The sequence below is a fragment of the Mesocricetus auratus genome, unplaced genomic scaffold (assembly GCF_017639785.1).
Source record: "Mesocricetus auratus isolate SY011 unplaced genomic scaffold, BCM_Maur_2.0 Super-Scaffold_100006, whole genome shotgun sequence".
Lineage (NCBI taxonomy): Eukaryota > Metazoa > Chordata > Mammalia > Rodentia > Cricetidae > Mesocricetus > Mesocricetus auratus.
Window position 1 is genome coordinate 78,616,797 of NW_024429190.1, and position 10,182 is coordinate 78,626,978.

The window sequence follows — 10,182 nt, forward strand, 5'->3', positions numbered from 1 at the left end:
AGGCGGTGCTGGAGAAACCCGCAGAATGAGAACACAGAGACCCTAGTCATAAAGCTGGGGAACCAGTATTGGGCCCAACCAAGACCTCTGAATGTGGGTGCCAGCTAGGAGGCCAAGGCCGTCTATGGGACTTCTAACAGTGGAACCAGTGTTTATTCCTAGATCACAAATGGACTTTGGAGGACTTTCCCTATGGAGGGATGCTATTGCAGCCTAGATATGGGAAGGAGAGCATGACAGACTTTGCTGATCCCCCATGGAGGGCCTCACTATCCCTGAGGAGTGGGTGGGTGGTGGGCTGGGGGGTGGGTGGGAAGCAGGGGAGGATGGGAGGGACAGGGAATGGGGAGATGGATAAGAGTGCCACTAAAATAAATTTTAAAAATGAAAAAAGAAAAAGAAAAAAGATAAAGACAGAGACAACGGATGGAGTCTGGTAGGTACTCCAGTGAATATTGAATGTCCCAAGTGTATTCTTCAACATTCCTACTGAAAGACCCCGGCCCAGCACAGGTGGCTGAGGCCTATGGAAAATTCCTTTCCCCCACAGCTCGGCCGAATAGTCATTTTTTGATCAGAAAGAAGCTCAGCTCAAGGTCTTTACAGCTGAATAGTCACTACTATCTCTGTCCAGGCAGGACACAGGTGTCTGCTATCTGCATAGCGTCCGCATAGCCAGCCCAGCAAGATTGGGCAGGCACAGAAACCTTTTGTTCTTCAGATAGGGCCAAGGCCGAGAATTGAGTTCTGAGAGAAACCTTAATTGCCTCTCTGTCCAGATAGGGGCACAGGTGTCTATGGTCTGCATAGCCAGCCCAGAAAGATTGGGCAGGCACAGAAACCTTTTGTTCTTCAGATAGGGCCAAGGCCGAGAATTGAGTTCTGAGAGAAACCTTAATTGCCCTCGTTCTGAGCCCCAGCCTCATTTAAATTACCCAATCAGGGTCCCGTAACTAGGCTTCTCGCTTCTGTACTGCGCTTTTTGCTATAAAAGAACCCCTGAGTCCCCAGCTCGGGGCTCTCAGTTCCCGAGACTGAGATGCCCCGGGTACCCGTGTATTATCAATAAAGCCTCTTGCTGTTGCATCCAAGCTCGTGGTCTCGGTGTTCCTTGGGTTCGGGTCTCCCTCCCGTGAAAGTCCCCCGCCTGGGGTCTTTCACTACATACCCCAATCAAAAAGGAGAACATGGCAAAAGACTTCTTTATCAAGATACAAGGAAGAAAGAAACCTTCCTTAATTCTCCAAACATTTGGTAACCACACTTTAGACTCAATTTATCGTTTATCAAAAATTTTAAAGTCCAGCTTCTAGGGTTTTTGCTCAGGATTCAAAAAAAGACACTACAAATAAGTGAAGGAACTAAAAGCGCAGGGAAAAAGGAATTGACTCACACACAATTGCTCCTCTGCATGTTCTTCTAGTCTTCCTTTTCTCTGCTGCTCTTGCAGTTCTCTGTTTCTCTTTGTCTGTTTCTGTCTCTCCCCAGTTCTTGGGGTTACAGGTATATATACATATTTACAACAGTAATTCTTTTTACAACACAATGTGAAGCTTGACTTTCTCAGGGTCAGCAAGGCACATAAGATTTACACAAAGGGCAGTAAACTACAACTGCTAGGAGAAACCTTTAGCATCAGTTGCTTAGGGCTGTAGGTCAAAGAGAGGGTTTAAGTTTAATTTGCACAAGAAACAAAACCTGGAACCCTGCAGTGCTCTAGCCTCAGTGGCAGCACAGGCCTTTTGGAAGTTTACTCCCTCCCTCCCCCTCCAGGATGAGCAAAGGGGCTGATTAGCTTTGTCATTGTCTTCTCAGGAGAAACAGGATGAGACAGTACATCTCTGAGCTAAAATCTTGAGTTAATAAAAAAAAGTTTGAGAGTCTTTTACTGTAGTGTGAGTTTACATTATTGCTTCTCTGTCTCCCAGTGAGGTAAAATCAGGGTATGCTTATTTTTGATTTCCATCTAGGCAGCTATGAACCAATAACTTTGGGTGTGCAGCAATTCTATGTCCTTGGATACCTGGGGATGTCTTAGATGGGATGCTTTTGTCTGGGCCCTAAACACTGACCAAATAATTGTATTAAAGATAATTGCATGAAGGTAGATCTCTGCAATTACAATCAAGAGTTGATTAAGGACCTGAGAGAGGGAAATGGGTCTCAAACATAGCTGAGGAATGTAATCAGTAAACTGGGACTTGTTATTGGAGAACAGATCTTTACACATAGCTAGGGAGTTTAGTCAATAAAACTCCAAGTGCATGGGAGAAATTTGTTCCCAGTAAATGATCATATAGTGCTAAACTGTGGGATATAAATACCAAGTTTGTTACAGAAAGGATTAACCTACAGGAAGAATCTACAGCAAGAAACAGCCACCTCATTCACAAGATTATAATGCCAAGTACAGCTCTTATAATGGTTTCATCCTTCATGGCAGTCCTAAATTTTTCTGACTTATCTGAATTATATGATAGCTGTATAATTACTGTGTGATCTTGTGGCTTTTAGAACTCGTTATCTGGCTTGAGAGTCAAGAATAGCCACACCTCATAACAAGTCTCTTGTTATTTAGACAAGACATCCATGAATTTAATTAAGACATCCATGATCAACGTCAAACATCCTACAGTAGCCACGCCTTAGACCCTAACCAATGACTGTTACCTTGGAGGAGTAAGGATACTTTTGAGCTCTCTGCCTTAGGCCAAGATGAAGGGGAGCCATCTCTGTGGGCCCCGACAGGCAGGAATGCAAAACATGGTAAACACATCTGCCCAAAGTCCTGTTATTCCAGGAAAATAATTGCCGTCTGTGACCAGGCAAACCTGGAGCCTCAGAACAATGGCATGCTCTAAACAATGGGCCTTGAGATCCAGAAGGCTTAGGCTTTGAGAATTCAAACAAACCAAACCATAAGGCCAACCTCTGCAACATCAGTGAGCTCTATTCAGACATTGCTGTAAAATAATAAACCCCTCCTGTTCAAAAATGTTATCCAAAATTTCAATTGCAAATTTCTAGGTATCTCAGTAAATGTGATTAAATATTCAAAAGTGAAAACATAGAAGGATGTTCACAAGTAACCCAGACTGTGATTGGAAATCATTAATAATATGACAATTGATTGCTACATTCAAAGACAGGAAGAAAGGAATTACAGCTTTCCTATCACAAGACACAAAATCTATTTTTAAAAAAGTCATAATGAAGATTTCAATAAATGCAATTAGCAGCTACTTAAACACGGATAGATTCAGAAGGAGATATGAGAAACACAGGACAGATACTGAAATGAAATACATTCTGTGTGAGAATTATCACATGAAAAAAGAAGTTCCAAGTTGGAAAGAAAGAGCACTGCACAAGAGCCTAAGGAATCCGCAGGACTTGATGAAAGGGTCTGAGGATCCTGTAGGAGAACACCTGAGCAGGAGACAACTGGTTCATAGAGAAACACTGGCCTGGGCATGGGAGTATAGGTCAGTGCATGTTCAACATGTGTGAGGCCAGGGCAGCAAGTCCAAGGTAAAACAGGCTGCCCTGGTGACCACAGGTGAGCAGGAGAAAACTGTCACTCTCGTCAGCCTTAAATCCAGCAGTGGTATTGGACCAGACACTGTCTCCTCCTGCCTGGCAGAGCAGTATTGGGCATAAACTCATTGAATCAGTCACTGCCATGTGAAAAACATGCACGCAGGCACTTAGATCATCCACATGTCAGATTCCTGAAGATCAGTACATTCATGAGCTACATCAACTTTCTTGCCCTTCATTTCCCAGGCACTTGGGTTTTTTTTTCTGAGGCTTGTGGCTTTTGGCAAGTGTAAACTGGTTCCTTCTCATCCTAATGACCCATATTGTGTCTCAGATTACAGACGGCATTGAACAGAATGAGACACAGTATCACTAAGAAAGAGTACAGTGGTGAAATGGTTAAAGCAGAGTTGTGGAAGACAAAACCAGAGTCTATATACATTGAGCAGAGACAGCTATACTGGAACAGGGTGCTCAATAAATCCTCAGCTGGTTCAAGGCACTGTGTCAGTTCAAGAAACAGAGATGGCTCAAGGGGCAGACTACTTCAAAGCACAGAGCTGACTCCAGGCATAACGGGTGTGAACAAATGCTAGCTCAATGAACCACTTCAGTTTGGGTTGATCATGGCAGCAGAAGTCCTGGTGACAGGGTTGAGAGTTTGTTGCCTTGTATCTAGTGATGCATACATCAGGTGGTCTGATGATGGCTCAGTGTATGATCCAATTGAGGGCAGTGCTGAGCTCGTGGCTCAGGTGTTTTGGGCAAACACACAAGCTTGTAATCCTGGACAAGGTCTTCAAACATTCATGGTGTTCCTGGCTTTATATGCTTATATTTAGGAACAACTTATTTGTATTAAAAGTTATTTATCAACCTATGTTTATTCTCTGCTGTGGACACTCACATACATAACCTATAGAGAGTCATTTTGCCTCATCATTTGCTTTCAAAATTATTCAAATCACTGTTATATAAAACAGAGTCACTCAGGGTAAGGCACACTCTGAAAACGACTGTCCTATATAATACAAGGAACACAGGTGGGAACAGTCTGACCTCTACAGCTTCCAACTCTCACACTGTTACAACCAGGAGCTCTACTCTCTGAGTTTGAGCTGTGGTGGAGATCCAAAGTCACCAAGAACTTGTCATGGTGCCCTGGGATGCACTGGTTGGTAGGCAGCCTGAGGGACAGTAGGAAGGTGGGAGTGACTGACAGACACACTCCTAGCTCAGGCTGTGGAGGCATGAGGACAGACAGCCCTGCCTCCTGAAACCAGGGATGACATGGTTCCTGTGGATGGATGACTGCTGAATCTGAGAGCTCTGAGCAGGTTCTTTGTTTTCTGAAACTGCCTCATGCTGCAATCTGTGTGCAGCAAGCAGGGGCTGAGAACTCAGAACCTGAATACAAGGATCAGTCAATTTTCCAGCTTCTTCCTTATTGCGTGGTGGTTTGCTGCTGGATAGTACCTGGAAATGCTTAGGCAAACAGCTCAGCTCCCAGGACTTCTCTCCATTGTAGAACTCCATGCTCTGTTTGCCATACCCTTCCCCCAAAGCATCTGGGAGACTCTGCTTTGTTTACACAAATGCACAAACAGGCCACAAGGAACTCTAGTGATAGCAGAGACTGTACAAGGAAGGGAGGTCTTTAGATTGAAAACTGTTCCATTTCTTATGGCACATATGTATATGTATAGCACCAGTTTAGAAGGTAGCAGCTGAGCAGGACAATACACATTAAACATGACCCTGATATTCCAAGACCTGCCAAATTCTATAAGAGCATCAACAGAGAGGCAAGACTGTAGCAGACACTTATAGGAAAATAAAAACACAAAGGAAGAAGACAAAAAACTACAATCCCAAGAGCTCAGGAGAAAAATAACTCATGTAGTTGTAAGGAATCTACAGTATTAACTCAGGAAGCATGTTAGTCAGATGTTTGTCAAGCTGTCCCATGCTGGAGTCATTTGGGGAGAATAATCATCAGTTGAGGAATTGCCTCCATCGGATTGGCAAGTCTGTAGTGCATTTTCTTGATTGACAATTGATATGGGAGGGTCCAGCCCACTTTGGGGTCCTGAGATCTTTAAGAATACTGGCTGAGCAAGCCATGAGGAGTAACTAGGAAGCCCTGTTACTCCATGGTCTATGATTCAGTTCTTTCCTCTGTTCCTGACTGGCTTCTCTCAGTGGTGGATTATGATGAGGAAGTGAAAGCCAAATAAACAGTTTCCTTCCCAAGTGGTTTTAGGTCATGATGTTTTATGGCAGCCACAGAAAGCAAACTTCCAGTGAGCCAGAAGGTGTCTCAGATGAGAGAAAAGGAAAAGAACACACAATTGAAACCAGAGCAGAAATTGGAAAGGTGATCAAAACCTCACAAATTACAGGAGGTGTCTCACATTTTCACACTGTCCTAAATACAGATGGCCTCTGGGCTAAACGATACAGCTGGTAGGCTGAATTGAAAAGCAGAAAACAATAACCAACTGTTTATTGCAACAGGAAACTCAATTCACTGGCAAGGTACATGGAAACTGAAAATGAAAGAATGGATAATGGTATTTTAAGCAAACAGAGTCCAAAAGCTATACTCCTACCTGACAGAGTAGATAGTCAGCCAACTTTAGGAAAAATAAGGATGATAACTACATCTTGATAATTGGAACACTCCATCACAAACATTTAACAAGTCAAAAAGGTAACTTCTTGTATCCTAACAGATGGTAATGGAATTGAAGTAAAATTCCCTACAAGAGAAACTATAGAAACATATGGTGATTGAACAGTATGTGTTTTATGTAAGCATGGTTCAACACATGCAAATTAATAAAGAAATTCAGCACATGACATGATCAAGGATGAGGATGATATGAAGGAAGTCTGAAAAACTGAACTCTATCGAAAACTTTTGCTCAGGGTTCAAAAAAAAAAAAAAAAAGGAACTACAAATAAGCGAAGGAACTAAAATCCAAAGCAAAAAGAAATTGACTCACACATAGTTGCTCCTCTACATGTTCTTTAATCTACTTCTGTTCGCTTTCTCTCTTGCTGTTCTGTTCCTGTCTCTCTCTGCATTTCTTTGTCTCTTGTATTCTTGTGTTTCTCCAGTTCTTGGGGTTACAGGTATATATAAGTTTGCACCAGTAATTCTTTTTTCCCTCAATATATGTTTTTATTTAAATTAGAAATATGAATGCTTCACATACCAATCCCAGCTCCCTCTCCCACCCCACCTCCCTTGTCCCTCCACCAGACCTCCCAGCCCCCCAGCCAATCCCCACATCATTCCCCAGGAAGGGTGAGGCCCTCCTTGGGAGAATCTCCAAAGTCTGTCATTTCATCCAGGGAAGGACCTAGGCCCTTCCCCACGTGTCCAGGCTGAGATAGCAACCCTCTATTTGGAATGGGCTCCCAAAGATCATTCATACACCATGGTAAACACTGATCTACTACCCAAGGCCCCAGTGATTTCTGTGGCCTCCTCACTGGCACTATATTCATTGAGCCTGGATTAGTCCCCTGTTGGCCTCTCAGCCATCAGTCTGGGATTCAAGAGCTTCTCTTTAGCCAGTCAGCTGTCTTTGTGGGTTTCACCATCATGGTCTTGACCCCTTTGCTCATCACTCCTCCATCTCTGTCACTAGGTTCCAGGAGTTCAGTTCAGTGTTTAGCTGTGGGTATCTGTCTCTGCTTCCATCAGTCACTGGATGAAGTTTCTAGGATGGCATGTAGGGTAGTCATCAACCCTATCATCAAGGAGGGGCTATTAATGTAGTCTCTACACTATTGCTTAGTTTGCCAGTTGGTGTTATCATTGTAGAACTCTGGAGATCTCACTAGTGTGAGCTCTCTCCTCAAACCTATAATGACTCGATCTATTATGGTATTTCTCATCCTGCTCTCCTCTATTCTTACCTCGACTCAACCTTCCTGCTCCCCCATGCCTTCTTTTCCCCTCTTCTTATCCCCCATTCTTTTTCTTGGTTCCCTCTTCGCTCCCCCGATGTTCCCAATCTGCTGAGGAGAACTTGCCTCATTCCACTTCTTTGGGGTATCATGCATCTCCTTGGAAACCTTCTTGTTTCCCAGACTCACTGGCACTGGAATTGAAGGCTGGCTCTCCCCTGATCCATATCTAAAATATATATATGAGTGAGTGAGTACATACCATGTTTGTCTTTTTGTGTGTGGGTTACTTCACTCAGGATGGTTTCCTCTAGTGCCATCCATTTGCCTGCAAATTTCAAGATTCCATTGTTTTTCTCCGCTGAGTAGTACTCCATTGTGTAAATGCACCACGTTTCTCTATCCACTCTAGCATCTAGGTTGCTTCCAGAATGTAGTTATTACATATAATGCTGCTATGAACATAGTGGAACAGTGTTATGTGAATGGGCATCTTTTGGGTATATGCCTAAGGGTGGAATTGCTGGGTCTTATGGTAGACTGATTCCTATTTTCCTGAGGAATCTCCATACTGATTTCCATAGTGGCCTATGAGTTGGCACTCCTGCCAGTAGTGGAGGAGTGTTCCCCTTTCTCCACATCCTCTCCAGCACAAACTGTCATTGGTGTTTTGATTTTAGCCATTCTGACAGGAGTGAGATGGTATCTCAGAGTTGCTTTGATTTGCATTTCCCTAATGGCTAATGATTTTGAGCACTTTCTCAAGTGTCTCTCAGCCATTTTATACTCCTCTATTTAGAATTCTCTATTTAGTTCAGTCCCCTACTTTTTAATTTGATCCTTTGGCGTTTTGGGGACTTGCTTCTTAAGTTCTTTGTAAATTTTGAAGATCAGCCCTTTGTCAGATGTGGGGTTAGTGATTATCTTTTCCCAATCTGTGGGCTGTCTTTTTGTCTTGCTGACTGTGTCCTTTGCCTTACAGAAGCTTCTCAGTTTCAGGAGGTCCCATTTATTAATTGTCGATCTCAGTGTTTGTGCTACTGGTGTGATGTTCAGGAATCGGTCTCCTTTACCAATTCGTTCAAGGGTACCTCCCATTTTTTTCTCTTCTAAGAGGTTCATTGTGGCTGGATTTATGTTGAGGTCTTTGATCCATTTAGACTTAAGTTTTGTGCATGGCGATAGACATGGATCTATCTGCAGTCTTCTGCATGCCAATATCCAGTTATGCCAGCCCCATTTGTTGAAGATGCTATCTTTTTTTTCCATTGTATAATTTTAGCTTCTTTGTCGAAAACCAGGTGTTCATAGGTTTGTGGATTAATCTCACAGTTTTCAATTCATTTCCATTTGTCTACCTGTCTAGTTTTGTGCCAATACCAAACTGTTTTCAGGACTATAGCTCTATAATAGAGCTTGAAGCCAGGGATGGTGATGCCTCCAGATGTTGCTTTGTTGAGCAGGGTTGTCTTGGCTATCCTGGGTTTTTGTTTTTCCATATAAAGTTGAGAATTGTTCTTTCAAGGTCTGTGAAGAATTGCACTGGGATTTTGATGGGGATTGCATTGAGTCTGTAGATTGCTTTTGGCAGGATTGCCATTTTTTCCTACGTTGATCTTACCTATCCAAGAGCATGGAAGATCTTTCCATTTCCTGGTGTCTTCTTTAATTTCTTTCTTTAAAGACGCAAAGTTCTTGCGATACAGGTCTTTCACTTGATTGGTTAGCATTACCTGCAGGTATTTTATGTTGTTTGTGGCAATTGTAAAGGGTGATGTTTCTCTGATTTCTTTTTGATTTTTTATATTTTATTTTTAAATTTAAATTTAAATTAGAAACAAGGTTGCTTCACATGTCAATTCTAGGTCCCTCTCTCTTTCCCTCTCCTCCTCTTGCGCCCTCCCACCAATCCCCCAATATCTCCTCATTTCCCCAGGGAGGGTGAGGCCCTCCATTGGCGTGCCCATAGTCTGTCATTTCATCCAGGGCAGTAATTCTTTTTTTTTTTCAATACAATATGAGGTTTGAGTTTCTCAGGGTAAATAAGGCACATAAAATTTATACAAAGAGCAATAAACTACAATTGCTAGGAGAAACCTTTAGCATTAATTGCTTCAGGCTGTAGGTCAAAGATAGGGTCTAAGTATAATTTGCAGAAAAAATGAAACCTGGCTCCTTCCAGTGCTACAGCCTCAATGGCAGCACAGGCCTACATGGCAGTTTACTTTTTCCTGAGGATGACTTAAGGGACTGATTACCTGTGTCTTTATCTTCTCAGGGGAAACAGGAGGGAACAGTAAATCTCTGAGCTAAAATCTTGAGTTGATAATACAAAGTTTGAGAATATTTAGTGCAGGGGTAGTTTAGGTTGTGGTTTCTCTATCTGCCAGTGAGGTAAAAACCAGGGCATGCCTATTATTTCTATACATCTAGGCACCTATGATCAACAACTTTGGGTGTGTAGCAATTCTATGTCCTTGGGTATCTGGGGATGTCTTAGATGGGATGCTTTTGCCTGGACCCTAAACAATGACCAAATGTCTGTCAGTGAATGTGTAATGCAGGAAGGCAGAACTCTGCAATTACAATGATGAGGTGATCAAGGACCTGAGAAAGGACACAGGTCTCATATATAGCTAAGGAATGTAATCAGCAAACTAGGACCAGTGAATGGAGAACAGGTATTTACACATAGCTAGGGAATGTAGTCAGTAAAACTCC